Here is a 15,821-nt window from a genome sequence, read left to right as displayed (position 1 = left end):
GGGAAAGCCACAGAAGTCACAGTGCTGCCATACCTACCTCAAAATATACCCTGCTGAGGAGTCTCAGTAGAAAAGAAAACAAGAAACCTAGCAACCTTGGCGTTCTTCCTCTGCACCATCAGAAATCTCACTTACCTTGCATTCACCCTGCCTATCTAACATTCCCTGGCAAGTGTGGGGATGGTTAAAGGTGTGCCTATGTAACTTACAGTGTGTGTACATTTATTATTACTGTAGGTCACCATGTGGATAATCAAGAATTCATTAATATAATATCAATCCAAATTTGCATATCTGTCACTTTCCCTCTTTCTCAATTGACCCAGATTCTCTGGCTTTGGAAATATATCTGAACCATCGTCTACACAGGATAGGTGCTCCTTCCCCTCTTTCTGCACTTGTGGTACTTCAAGTTCAGCATTAATGGGTCTTTCTCATAATCTACCTTCCAGTGACTCTCGGGTGCACTTTTACCGCATTTTGAGGATGAGAGTATTTAAATTGAACGAAACATTTCCCTTAGGACATGGACAGAATGCCCTCTCTATAGTCAGGGTTTGTTTCTCAAAGCAGCAGTCTGGTTTTAACTCAAAATTGTTAACCACAACATAAAGAGGAAGTGATGTGATAGAAGTATTCTGATATGGTTTGGCTGTGTCCCCATTCAAACCTCATCTTGAATTTAATCATGGGGGCAGTCACCCTCATGCTGTTCTCATGATAGTGAGTGAGTTCTCATGAGATCTGATGGTTTTGTAAGGGGCTTTTCCCCCTTTTGTAAGTTTCCTGAGGCCTCCCCAGCCCTGCAGAACTGAGTCCATTAAATCTTTCTCCTTTATAAATTACCTGGTCTCAGGTATGCCTTTATTAGCAGTGTAAGAATGGACTAATACAGTAAATTGGTACCAGAAGTGGGTGCTACTGTAAAGATACACAAAATGTGGAAGTGACTTTGGAACTGCATACAGGCAGAGGTTGGAACAGTTTGGAGGGCAGTTTGGAACAGTTGGAACAGTTTGAAGAAGATAAGAAAATATGGAAAAGTTTGGAACTTCCTAAGGACTTGTTAAATGGCTTTGACCAAAATGCTGATAATGTTATGGACAATAAAGTCCAGGCTGAGGTGGTCTCAGATGGAGATGAGGAACTTTTGGGGAGCTGGAGCAAAAGCGACTCTTGTTATGTTTTAGCGAAGAGATTAGTTGAATTTTGCCCTTGTCCTAGAGATCTATGGAACTTTGAACTTGAGAGATGATTATCTGGAAGAAGAAATTTCTAAAGAGCAAATCATTCAAGAGGTGACAGAGCATAAGAGTTTGGAAAATTCACAGCTTGAGAATGTGGTAGGAGAGAAAAATCCATGTTCGCTGGAATGGGGGGCATGGAATTAAAGCTGGTTGCAGAAATTTGCATAAGAAATGAGGACCCAAATGTTAATTGCCAAGACAATGGGAAAAATGCCTCTAGGGTATGTCAGAGATCTTCATGGCAGACCCTCCCATCACAGGCCCAGAGGCCTAAGAGAAAAAAATGATTTCCTGGGATGGGCCCAGGGTCCCCTTCTGTGTGCAGCCTAGGGACGTGGTGCCCTGCATCCTACCCCTCCAGCCATTGCTAAAACAGGCCAAGATACCAGGTCAGGCTGTGGCTTCAGAGGGTGCAAGCCCCAAACCTTGGCAGCTTCCACATGGTGTTGAGGCTGCAGGTGCACAAAAGTCAAGAATTGAGGTTTGGGAACCTACGCCTAGGTTTCAGAGGATGTATGGAAACGCTGGATGTCCAGGCAAAAGTTTGCTGCAGGGGTGGAACCCTCATGTAGAATCTTTGCTAGGGTAGTGTGGAAGGGAAATGTGGTGTTGGGGCTCCCATACAGAGTCCCCATTGGAGTACAGCTAGTGGAGTTAAGAGAAGACAGCCACCATCCTTCAGGCCCCAGGATGATAGATTCACTGACAGCTTGCACCACGCACTTGAAAAAGCCCAGAAACTCAACACCAGCCCATGAAAGAAACCAGGAAGGAAGAGGTACCCTGCAAAGCCACAGGAGCGTAGCTGCCCAAGGCCATGGGATCCTACCTCTTGCAGCAGCGTGACCTGGATATGAGACATGGAGTTGAAGGAGACTATTTTGGAACTTTAAGGTTTAATGACTGCCCTATTAAATTTAGAACTTGCATGGGGCCAGTAGCCCCTTTGTTTTAGTCAATTTCTCCCATTTGGAAGGGGTGTATTTACTCAATGCCTGTACTCCCATTGTATCTAGGAAGTAACTAAATTGCTCTTGAATTTACTGACTCATAGGAAGGGACCTGCTTGGATTTTAGAGTTAATGCTAGAATGAGTGAAGACTTTGGGGGACTGTTAGAAGGGCATGATTGTGTTTTGAAATGTGAGAGCATGAGATTTGGGAGAGGCCAGGGGTGGAATGATATGATTTGGCTCTACCCCAACCCAAATCATCTTGAATTGTAGTTCCCATAAGCCCCATGTGTCATAGGAGGGACCTGGTGGAAGGTAATTTAATCATGGGGGTGATTACCCTCATGCTGTGCTCCTGATAGTGAGTGAGTTCTCATAAGATCTGATGTTTTTATAAGTGGCTTTTCCCCGTTTTGCTCAGCCTTCTCCTTGATGCCACCATGTGAAGAAGGATATGTTTTCTTCCCCTTCCACTATGATTGTAAGTTTCCTGAGGCCTCCCCAGCCATACAGAACTGTGAATCAATAAAGTCTCTTTCCTTTATAAATTACCCAGTCTCAAGTATGCCTTTATTAGCAGCATGAGAATGGACTAATACACATTCTTTGAAAACATGGATGTTGAATATACCACAAAACACAAGAGTTAAGGAGCACCAACTTCATGTTTTCTGGTTGCAATACAATCTCTATTTTATACTAACACTTCAACATAGAAGGTGTGATACATGTGTATATGTGGGTGTCAGCTTCAATTGACATGCAAAACCCTGGTGAGTCATTAACAGTTCATTTATTTTCCTGTTTTAGAGTTAATATAATAAAGTGCATAGGCCATACAATATGTGCTCCTTTATGTCTGTGTTATTTCGACATGATTGTTATAAATGCATTCATGCTGTAGCAGTGATGTGTTCTTTTCTCATTGTAATGTAGTATCTAATCATGTTACCATTTCGCAATTTATCCATTTTATAAAAGGATGCATGTTGGGGATTTGGTTTATTAAACAAATGTCTATTGGATATTGGCTTATTTCTAGGTTTTCAGGTTTACGCTTGTCTTAAAAAGCTTCTATAAACACATATGACTGTGTTTGGATGGACATGTGCTCTCTGGAAGTATTATCATTTGAAGAAACTTAATGTGAATTACACACTCTCCAGAGGTAGGAGGTTGATAATTGAAAGTCCACACCACCCCCCTCCTCAGGCAGCTAGAAGCTTTGGATATCTAATCATGGTTTACCATTAGAGGCTTTGTTGATTACCATAATGCTTGTTGGAAATGGTCCTTGATGGGATAAATAAGTGGAATTCAAGGTTTGTGGAGTTCCAAGTGCCAAAATAGGCACTCCTATTGTTCCATAAACACAGTATAAGAACCCAGCAGTGTCAACAACCAATGCCCTTTGGAATAAAGTCTGTGTTTGAAACTGTCTTGAGTTTGGACAATCATAGCATTTTGTCACTTAAACTCAACTAGGTTCAGTGAATCCTACATGTAGAACATTGTCATGTCTCCCTAGAGTGAAACATTCATGAAAAGTGCTCTCCAGGGCAGGCAGCTGGGAGCTTGGCAACTTTGCACAACTGGCTGCATGGCTGTTTCTGTGCCTGAAACATGCTCTCATTATAATGAGGAATAAGGCTATTAGTGTATGTCCACAGGACATGGAACTCATGACACATTTTCCTGCACCTTGCTTTTCCACTCACTTGTTTCTGACAGATCATTACATATAAAAAAATGAAGATCTACCTCATTCTTTTATCATCTGGGTAGGGTTCTATTGCAGGGATCTCAATAATAAATGGATTCACGTAAGTAAATATACCCTGAGATTGGACCTGTGTTATTTGAAAGTACCAAAAGCTTAATTCAGCTATCTCTTCAGCAGTAATTATCAAAGTAGGGAAATGAGCCCATGTGTTTCCCTCTCCTAGATACTAGATCAAGGCAAATTAATATTTGTGCTCCCACTTTCTCCCCCAAAGCCTAAGGAATGCCTTGCTGTTCAATCATGGAATGCTAAAGAATGAAGTCTCAGAATCCTTCTCAATTAAAAAAAAAAACAACTCTAGGCAATCACTGCTAATAAGTTAAAATTGGTATTTGACATCTACTATGAAGCCTACTTGAGCTCCTTGGTCTAGCCAGTCTCTTTGTTGTATATTCCGTCTCACTCTAATTTTTTAAAGCTGTCTAATATATTTGTCATTTACTTTTCCCATTATTACCTAAATAATGAGATGAATCTTTGCCTCCCTCTCAGGAAGGAGAAAGTGTGTTTCAAACTTCCTAAAACCCAATAATAAAGATGGCTGCCACCTCCTCAGTTTCAAATAACATGAAATAAATTTTCACCTCAGACAAATGTAATTTATTTCAAGATGCAAGTTTTTCACTCTGCTCTCACTACATGAACTCAGACTGCAGAATCTTTTCTTTTCTGAATAAATTCAGCATCTTCAGTAGCCACCACATAAAAAAAAAAAACTTTGACATTCTTCCTCAATTGCTCATGAAATATGTTTGAGAATATGTATAAGGTCACTTACCTGCAGTGCTTACAGATATAAGCACCCAAAGGGTCAAGAGTAATTCTCTACAATTCATGGTTTGGATTCTGCTTCAAATGCCTTCTCTGGAAAACAGAATAAAACAGATTCAGCCAAAGCTTTCAAACAAAAGCGTGCCTATCTTATGAAGGTTTAAAAATCTTCTGGCACACAGATTTTTAAAAAAACAACCTAGAAGATTTTTATAATCCTTAATATAGTAACCAATTCTCAGAACTTTCAGCCATATAAAATTAATAAAATGTCAAGGCAATGAAGTTTTTCTTCTGGAAGAAATCCCCAATAATTTATTTCTCTGATACAACAGAGTCTGAAGAATTTCAGGCCTGGTCTACTAAATCCTGCTTCCAAGGCCAAAGTTCAGAACAATAGTACTGCTACAAATATTACCATTCTATGAATAAACAATCTGTGACATGCTGAGCTATGTATGGCAGTTCTGCCCATGTAACAGAGTGTGTGTGTGTTTTCACATCAAAACGTTCCTGAATTGTAATGAGATCTTCATTTAGGGTTGAATTTTTAAAAATCCATCTTCCTCCTTCAGAACGTAGGTTTCATAATTCTAGGCACTAAGTCTATTTTGCTCTTCACTGTATCACTAAAATCCAGCACGATGCCTAGCACATGGCCAGCACTCACTAACATGTGTCACTGAGGCATAGGTGTGTATGCATGTGTTTGCGTGTGTCTGTGGCTGCCCATATGAGTTTACTTTAGGGAAATGGAGAGATGAAGTGACAGTCTCCTACAGTCCAGACCCCTCCTTTACATTGACTGTGACCCAGTGGAACTAAGATCTGAATTGAACTTTGATCCTACTACAACCTAGCATTCGGACTTCTGATTACAACTTTAAGAGCCCAGTGGAGGAAGGATCCCCCACAGTGGAGACCATTCAGAGTCTAAATACTGCATAAACAACACCATATCCCTTGTTTACCATCCTGAGTGCAGGGAGCACAGCCTGATGGCAGAGTCTGGTTTCGGAAACACACAAACCTGGGCTGCCACTCCAGTTTGAGTCCTGACAAGCTGTGCAAAACTTGAGCAAGTCTTAGAGCCTGTTTGGTCATTACCAAAATGGAGATGATAAGAAGGCCTGCTTCTGGAATTATTGAGTGATTAAACCATCTAAGGCTTATGGAGACTTCCTGAGTGCATGGCAGCTTCTCAGCTCAGAATAATGCCCCTCTCACCAACAACTACTCATCTTCCATCCTAAAAACAGGGTTGTCAATGCCTGAATCCAGGATAAAGCTTAATGGCTAAGCTGCCAAACCATTCACATACATCCTTATGGAAAAATCACCAAATATTTGGTGGAATTTCCAAGAGATAATAATCAATAAAGTAAAGGCCAAAGAAACAAGTATGAATGGAAAGTACCAACTGTGCATAATCAAATTAGACCGGTTCTATGGTTTGAAACCTCCCCCGCTACCTCCACACACATTTTATTATTAACTCTGCCTATTCTTTTATCTTGGATAGAATAAAAAATGTTATTTCCTTTATGTCACTCTGATTAAGACTGACGTAACCTTATAAAAAGCACCACTTTAAAAAAAAATTCAATATCTACCAACAGACAAAGTTATCAGGAGATGGTTCAGCAAACTGACAAGTTAACTCTGAGTCTCAATATGAAACATATTAAGATCTCAGTACACAAAAATTAGCTGGTATTTGCACACCATTCTGCAAATGTGGATGTGTGTATGTAAAATTTTTAATGTACTTAAGTTTTATGTGTGAATTTAAGTGATTAAGGTTATATTAAATAATGAATTCATTTCCAGAAAAAGAGCTATTCTGATAAATGTAACAGATACTCTAGCAAGTATTAATAAAATAGGCATAGAAGAATATAAATATTAAATGTCTCACATGTAAGAATTTTAAGGGTTTTTAATTGTTATGTTTAACATCAATATTTTTGCTTTTCCGTAACTCTTAAGTTTCTTTCTTTTTAAAGTTTTTCTGATTTCTAAAGCAATTTACACTCAATGTAGGAGATTTACAAAACAAAAACTGAACGAAGAAAATAATCTCAACATGTATAATATTTTAGCATGTTTTCTTGTACTTTTTATAAATGTTGTCACATAATTAAGATGTTTGGCCGGGCGCAGTGGCTCATGCCTGTAATCCCAGCACTTTGGGAGGCTGAGATGGGCGGATCATGAGGTCAGGAGACTGAGACCATCCTGACTAACACGGTGAAACCCCGTCTCTACTAAAAATACAAAAAATTAGCCAGGCATGTTGGCAGGCACCTGTAGTCCCAGCTACTAGGGAGGATGAGGCAGGAGAGTGGTGTGAATCCGGGAGGCGGAGCTTGCAGTGAGCCGAGATCTCATCACTGCACTCCAGCCTGGGCGACAGAGCAAGACTCCTTCTCAAAAAAAAAAAAAAGGTGTTTAAATGATTGCATATCCTGCATTTCCACCTAATATTACATAATGAGCATTTTTCCTGTGTCACAAAACTCTTTGTTAAAACCATTCTAATTGCCACCTAATATTACTTCATGTGGATATATTATCATTTACCAGATGTATTATGAGATAATCACATGACCATCTTCACAGGTAAGGCAGGATGGCTCAGCTTTTTTGCAGCATGGGCTCAGGTGGCAGCCTGGGTGGATTTGAATCTCCATTCTACCCTCTACCAGCTAACCGACTGTGGGCAACTGACTTGCCTGTTCTGTGCCTCAATTTTCTTATCTATAGAAGGGGATAATAATAATACCATCTCCTGGAGCTGATGTGAAAGTTAAATGAGTTACTATTCCAAGTGTCTGGTGAATGGTAATACCACTTAAATGTTAGCTATTATTATTTGTCTACATTTCTTATTATTTCCTGGATGTTACTCGATGGCAGTACAGTGATTGAGTTGAAGACTACATTGAAACCTGACAGATGCATGCTGACAAACTGCATTCCAGAAATGTTGCAATATTCATATTCTCTCACTCAATAGCACAAGACAGCATCTATCGACCACACCCAGAAGCACACTGAGCAGCTTTACTTTTAAAATGTAATTAGACAGCCAAAATGGAAAAATGGTATCTCATTGTTTTCTGAATTTGCATTTCTTTGGGTATAAATGAGGCAAATATTAATCACTTATTATCAGCCATTTTATTTTCATGTTTATGAACCATCTCTTTATGTCTTTTGTCCAGTTCTCAGATGTTTGTCTAACTTGTTTACTTTCTCTCTTTTGTTATGCTAATATATGACAAATTTTATATGGATGTAGTCAAACCGATCATTCTTTTGCTTTGAGATATTTTCATTGCTTTTAAGTGTAGAATATACTTTCCTGTTGGTGGTCAAATAGATGCTTACATAGTTTCTTCATTTTTATGGCTCAGTATTGTTTTGTTTTGTTTTTATATTTCACTTTTTTCATCCACCAACAATTAATTTTCTTGACTGACATGAAGATAGGGAGTAACTAAACTTACTTTCCTCAAATACCTACTAATTACTTCTCTATTGTTAATTAAATAATCCTGTATTTCCCCTACGGTTTGCTGACACTAGCTTATAATGTACAGGTCCTCCCTGAGCACTCTACTGCAAGTCTAGCACAGCATGCTTTTCCAAATGCAAACACGCACATGCACACACACACACACACATGCTCACACACACCAATGTTCCTCTACCCTCCCGTGTTTAGTTTTTCTATTCATAGCACTTATCACTAACTGTCATATTTTCACTTTATGTCTGCTTGTTTCTTTGTTATTTGCTGAATTATTGAATGAATTACATCCATAAAATATACATAATTTTGAATCCAGGTGATCATCTGATCCATTGGCACATCTGCATAATCTACTTTTGAAATGCTTTTTAAAGCATGATATCTTGGAAAGTATGTTTTAGCAACTAATGTGAAGTCTAGGCCACCACCTCTCACCCAAGTTTGGAAAAAAATAATGATGCCCGGGCTCCACCTAGTGGTCTGGAGGACAGACTGGGCATCTTGAGTCCTCAGAACTCCGCAGGTGACTCTAACGTACAGTCAGGTAGGGAGCCGCCGACGTAGGGCACTTATTTGTATTCTTAGGAAAGTACATTTAATACATCTTAAATGCATATATTTGATGTGTCTAAGACATATTAAATATTTGTGCATGTACATATGTACGTACGTGTGTGTACACACATATAACGAATAGTCACAAACTTACCTAATCACCCAAAGGCATGAAGTTTTCTCTAAATGAAAAAAAAAAGTTTCCTTCAAAAATTGGGTGACCTAGGCTTAAGGTCAGTTCCAAGCTGACCACTCTGTCTCCCAAGGCAGCACAGTAAAAAGCCCTTCCAGAGGGTCCAAACAGTCACCTGAACCCCTGGCTCTGCCCAGTTGCCCTTGTTTATGGGTCCCACCCTGAGAAACTGACCTTTCTCTAAAAGTAATTCACAGAAACACATAATGTACAGGGAAAGAGCCATTTCAAAGCTCTTTCTAATGAGGAACCTGAGATTTGAGGAAGTGAAATGGCCAGCCTCAGATTACAGCTATTCACAAGGACACACATGAATCAATGTAGATGCCTCAATATAAATCACTCATTAGCAACACATACAATCGAGCAACTCCTGAGACAAAATGCCTGGATGAAAATCATAACACCAGTTTTTTTTTAATATAATTTTTCTTCTACAGTGTTCCATGTATAGTTGTTTTACTCAGCCTGTGAGATGATAAAACAACCAAATGCAAAGAGGAGAAAATGATCTTGCGGCATAACATACACACACGCTTAAACTCTAACAAACAAAATAATTTGTGTGGAATCTGGCTTCTCATCTGTAAGGCCAAGAAAATCAATGCCACCTCATAGTCCTTGTCACACAAGTGTCTGTTGTTAGCCTTATGCTTCCCCCCAAATCTGCCTATGCCTGTGCTACCTGGGCCACCCTCCCCACTTCTCCCAGATGCCAGGTCCCTAGAGTCCTTTCAACTTGGCTCAGTATTTGCCTTCTCAAGGAAGCTCTCCAACTGCAACAGCCCCAAATGGCACATGCCTATGTCCAAGCCCGTCTCCATCACTCTGCAGGTGTTTCCATCACTCCTGGACTAGCTGCCACTCTCTGGTGAGGTCCCTGAAGGCAGGGACCCTGCCTTTTCTTTTTTTTCTTTTTTCTTTTTTCTTTTTTTTTTTTTTTTGAGATAGAGTCTCGCTCTGTCGCCCAGGCTGGAGTGCAGTGGCACAATCTCCGCTCACTGCAACCTCTGCCTCCCAGGTTCAAGGGATTCTCCTGCCTCAGCCTCCTGAGTAGCTGGGATTACAGATGCATGCCACCATGCCTGGCTAATTTTCTGTATTTTTAGTAGAGACTGGGTTTCACCATGTTAGCCAGGATGGTCTCGATCTCCTGACCTCATGATCCGCCCACCTCAGCCTCCCAAGTGCTGGGATTTAGACCCTGCCTTTTCAATCCGCATTCCTAGGCCTTAGCCTTAGTTCTCAGCCTTTGGATGTATATTTGTGCAGGGAGAGGGAAAACACTGTCCCCAGAACCTGCACAAACCCAATTCCCCAAATTTACCCCTCCTAGCCCATCCAAGGCCCTGAGGTTGAGAGGTGCGCTCCCAATAGCAGCACTGTGTATGACACAAAATCAGTATTTGCAAAGGGTCTTGAGAATGAAGCAAGGGCAGTCAGTGAAATGAATACAATAATCTTGGATCTCTGTATCTGGCTGCAATTGACACCTCATTAATTTGTCTGATAACTGCGATGCAACGTGCTGGGCATTTTAACTTCCCAAGGCTGGGCAGAAAAAAGATAAAGGCTCTGGAATCAGAAAAACTGTAGGTGTGGGTCTGGGATCTACTACTTAGTAGCTGGACACTCTTGGGTAAATGACGGAATTCCTCCTCCCTTTTATTAAAGCATAATAATAGTTCCTACTTCATGTGGCCCTTAGGAGGATTAAGTGAAAATAAGATATCTAAAAATTTTCTACAGTGTCAGGCACACAGTAAGCACTTAAAAAATGACAACTATTGTTATTATTTATTTCAGTCGTTCTCACCTCTCCAGAAAATAATTGGGGATGTCTTAATTTCTAAAACTATACTTTCAGAGAAAGACAGGACGCTGTCTCATCAATTATTCACACGTATTCACACACACACTATCTCTCTCTCTCTCTTAATTGACCTTGATTTGAGAATCCCTCCCCGGATGGTGGTCTTCCCTTCCTCTGGGGGGTGGGGAGGGGATGCGGGTGGCAGCGGAGCCCACCCTTACCTTCAGAGAGGCGTCCCCGAGGCTGGGGCGGGGGCGGCAGCTCCTCCTTCACGCCAGGTCGCGACTGCGGAGGCCAAGTTCAGAAAGTAGGTGAGAAGCAGCGATCTCCGCCTCCTGACTACCGTGGAAAGTGAAAGAGAGGTGTGATTAAAGAGATAAGGCACCCAGAGAGGGCTACAAAAAAAAAAAAAGAAAAGAAAAGAAAAAAAGAAGAAGAAGGAAAAAAAGTAGGAACAGAAAGAAGAATGTCAGGCGTCTGGCAGCTCCTGGCTGCTAACCCCGGCCAGTGGAGGCTGCAGGTGGGCACTGCCCGCGGTCGGGCAAAGCTCCGGGTCCGGGAGTGTAGCGGTCTGGGGCGCTCTCAGTCTGGGGCGCTCCCTGGCGTAGAATCCTCCCTGACTCGGGGGTCCCGGTCTGGGGACCCTCCGGTCCGGGTGCTCCTCGCAGCCGTGCTCCAGGACCGGCTCCTCCACCCAGACGCCCCGCGTGGAGTTACCGGAGCTACTGGATCGCGGGGTCCAAAGGTTGCTGCTGGAAAACCCAGCGCCTTGCCCTTTTCCCGCGGACGGCGTGGGCCCCAGGCGTCTGGCGCTTCCTCCCCAGCCGCGCGGCGCGGGTCCCGGGAAAACCCGGGCCGTAGCCGGGTGACCTGCGGGGCCGGAAGGGGGCGCGCCCGGGCCGCTCGCAAGCACCCTGCAGGCCGCGGTTCACAGCAGAGGATGCCAGGAGGGAGGACCGCCGGCCGCAGCGGCCGCCAGGCTCTTCAGAGGAAGAGGAGGGGAGGGCTGAGGGTGGAAGAGGGGTCCCCGGGGGATGCCGAAGGTGAGAGGGGCTCCGCGTCTCAGGTACACAAATGCGCCCCAGGCTTTTTGCTTTCCCAGAAGGACGGGAGTTCACTATAGGGAAGTAATAGAGAGGGGTACAATTGTTGAAGTTTTAATTTTTTTTAAGGAGGCCAAAGGGGAATGTGTGTTTCTAGATTTTTATTTTGTGGCAGAACTGTTATTTAACAAAAGGAAAAGGGAAACCCATAGCCGACAGGCAAAATGTTTAATGAGACAATGATTTTAATTCTTTTTACCCAATCAAGATAATTCACCACATAATAAATAAAAATATGTAATTATTTCAATAAATGCAAATAAAAGCATCTGACAAAATTCAACACCCTTTCTGAATTAATAACGATCAGAAAACCGAGAGTAGAAATGACCTTTCTTAATCTGATAAAGAACATCTATAAGAAACCTACAGGTGACCTCATAATAGTGAAACATTTTACTTTTTCCTAAGATTAGTAATGAGATAAGGATTTTGGCTCCCACCTGGGACAACTGCTTTGCAACAAGTGAAGAAATAAAAATAAAATTAGAAAGCATAAAGATTGAGAAGAAAGAATTAAAACTACTGGTTTTAACAGAGAGCATAATTATATGTAGACCAACTTTTGAAATCTACAAAAAAAAAAAACTACTGGAAATATTAAGTTTATCAAGATCATGGAATATAAAAATCAATAGCAATTCTATATATTAGAGATGGAAACTTGAAAAGTGAAGTTTGTTAAAAGTGCCATTTACCATAGCATTTAAAAATCAAAATACCAAAGTATAAATTCATTGGATAATATATGAGATATCTCCTGTGAAAACTACAAAATATTGCTAACAGAGATGAAACATCTAAGTGATAAAGGGATATACCACGTTTACGGATTGGAAGACTTAAGACATCTATTCTCCACACTGTATATTTTTAGACTCTATATATTACAGAATCTATATATTTAATACAATTCAATCCAAATCCCAGGAAAATTTTTCAAAGAAATTAAGAAGCTGTTTCTAAAATTCATATGAAAATGCAAATAATCTAGGATTGTCCGGACAGAGACGGAGTTTTGCTCTTGTTGCCCAGGCTGGAGTGAGTGCAATGACGCGATCTCGGCTCACTGCAACCTCCGCCTCCCGGGTTCAAGCGATTCTCCTGCCTCAGCCGCCCGAGTAGCTGGGATTACAGGCATGCACTATCACGCCTGGCTACTTTTGTATTTTTAGTAGAGACGGGGTTTCTCCGTGTTGGTCAGGCTGGTTTTGAATTCTCGACCTCAGGTGATCCGCCCATTTCGGCCTCCCAAAGTGTTGAAATTACAGGGGTGAGCCACCTGCCCGGCCTGTCTGGGCAATCTTGACAAAGATGAACAAAGTTGAGAGACTTATACTGACTTGAGGATTTATAATAAGGCAATAGTAATTATGGCAATGTGATATTCACAGAAACATACAAACATACAAAATAGAAAGTAGACTAATAGATCCACACATATCTAGTCAATTGATTTTTTTAACAAAGCACCATGTCAATTCAGTGGGGAAAAAACAGTCTTTCACAAACATTGCTGGAACAGCTGGGTACCTCTACAGAAGAAGCAGCAGCAGAAAAAAGAACTTTGTCCTTGCCTTGTTCTATATACAAGTATCAATTCACAATAGACCATGGACCTAAACATAAAAGCTAGAACCGTAAATATTTCATAAAAATACAGAGAAGACCCTTGAACAGGCAGAAAATAAATAAATAAATCATGCCCTTGGACAGGCACACACACAAAAAAATTCTTAGCTAGGACACAAAAAACAATAGCCATTTGGGACACATTGATTAATTGGACATCACCAAAATTAAAAATGTCTACTAAGCAAAGACATCACTTAAAAATGAATAGATAACCCTGGAAACATTCTCACTTTACATCTATCTGGCAAAGAACTTGCATCCACAATACATAAATAATTCCTACACATCAACAATATAAAAAGAAATATAATTTAAATAAGGCAAAATATTTTGCCTTCACTAAAAAATATATACGAATGGCCAATGAAAACATGAAAAGGGCTCATCATCATTAGTCGGGGAACTTCAGGTTAAGACCATGGTGATCTTCATCTAACACCTGTGAAAATTATTAAAATATAAAGAAACTTGACAACACCAATTATTGGTGAGGCAATGAAGCAGCAGAGCTCTCATACACAACTGGTGGGAATGGAAAGTAGTACAATTAGTTTGCGAAACAATGTATAAGTTTCTCTGAAAGTTAAATATGCACCTACCCTATGACCACTCTTAAGTGTCAAAATAAAATCGTAAGTCCACAAGTATGTTCATAGGAGACACTGTCTCAAATACATATATATAAAATACTATACATATAAAATATTCTGTATAAAATATATATTATATTATATATAATATTCTATATAAAACATATGTTATATTATTTATATAGAATACTATATATTATATATAATATTATATTATATATACTATATATAGAATATATATATTATATATACTATATATTATATATTATATATACTATATGATATATATAATATATTATATATACTATATAATATATATATTATATAGTATATATATTTTATATATAATATATATTATATAATATTATATATTATACATTTCATATATAATATTATATATCATATTATATATTTTATATACAATATGATATATAATATAATTTATATGTTATATATATTTATATATAATTATTATATAAATTATATAAATATAAATTATATATTTATATGTAATTATTATATAAATTATATAATTTATAAATTATATATAATATAATTTCTATTATATTATATATTATATATACTATATAATATATATAATATATACTATATATATACTATATATAGTATATATATAATAATATATATATAGTATATATATATAATATATATAGTATATATATATAATATAAATATATATAATATATACTATATATATATACTATATATAGTATATATATATACTATATAATATATATATTATATAGTATATATAATATATAATATAATAGAAATTATATTATATATAATTTATAAATTATATAATAATTTATATATATATTATAAATATATATATAATTTATATAATTTATATAATAATTACATATAAATATATAATTTATATTTATATATTTATATAATAATTATATATAAATATATAACATATAAATTATATTATATATCATATTGTATATAAAATATATAATATGATATATAACATTATATATGAAATGTATAATATATAATATTATATAATACATATTATATATAAAATATATAATGTTATATATAATATTATATATAAATTTTATATATATAAAATATATATCATATATAATATAATATATAATATTATATATTATATATAATTATATATATAATATAATTATTATTATTAATAATTTTAATATTTAATAATTACATATTATATATTATAGATTATATATCATATTATATTATATATTATATTATATATTATATATTACATATTATATATCATATTATATATTATATATTATATTATATAATATATAATGTATTATATATTATATTATATAATATATAATGTATTATATATTCTTTATATTATATAAAATATATAATATGTTCTATATAATATTATGTTATATAAAATATATAATATATTATATATAATATTATGTTATATAAAATATATAATATATTATATATAATATTATATTATATAAAATATATATTATATATAATATTATATTATATAAAATATATTTTATATATTAATTATATATAATTAATAATTATATATATTATATTATATTTAAAATGTTATAAAAATATTATATATAAAATATTATGTATTATATATTAAATAATATTATTTTT

At 37.3% G+C, this 15,821-nt stretch overlaps 1 protein-coding gene across 6 annotated transcripts in view; it reads right to left on the bottom strand.

Moving 5' to 3' along the window:
* The window catches only part of LOC112204153 (ranBP2-like and GRIP domain-containing protein 4), an 81,252-nt gene extending 69,559 nt beyond the window's left edge, over positions 1–11,693 (bottom strand). For 3 of the 6 annotated variants that reach the window (XM_063788972.1, XM_063788974.1, XM_063788975.1), the window contains exons 1-2: positions 11,074–11,693; positions 4,761–4,846 (exon numbers count right to left, since the gene is read on the bottom strand). The gene's annotated coding sequence lies outside the window, so the exon portion shown is untranslated. The remainder of the gene's footprint in view (positions 1–4,760; positions 4,847–11,073) is intronic. The other 3 variants (XM_054678042.2, XM_063788976.1, XM_063788973.1) reach the window with 3 other exon arrangements.
* Between the last annotated feature and the right edge of the window lie 4,128 nt (positions 11,694–15,821).

The sequence above is a fragment of the Pan troglodytes genome, chromosome 12 (genome assembly GCF_028858775.2).
Source record: "Pan troglodytes isolate AG18354 chromosome 12, NHGRI_mPanTro3-v2.0_pri, whole genome shotgun sequence".
Classification (NCBI taxonomy): Eukaryota; Metazoa; Chordata; class Mammalia; order Primates; family Hominidae; genus Pan; species Pan troglodytes.
Note: the sequence above shows the minus strand (reverse complement) of the source record. Positions and strands in the feature narration are given on the sequence as shown.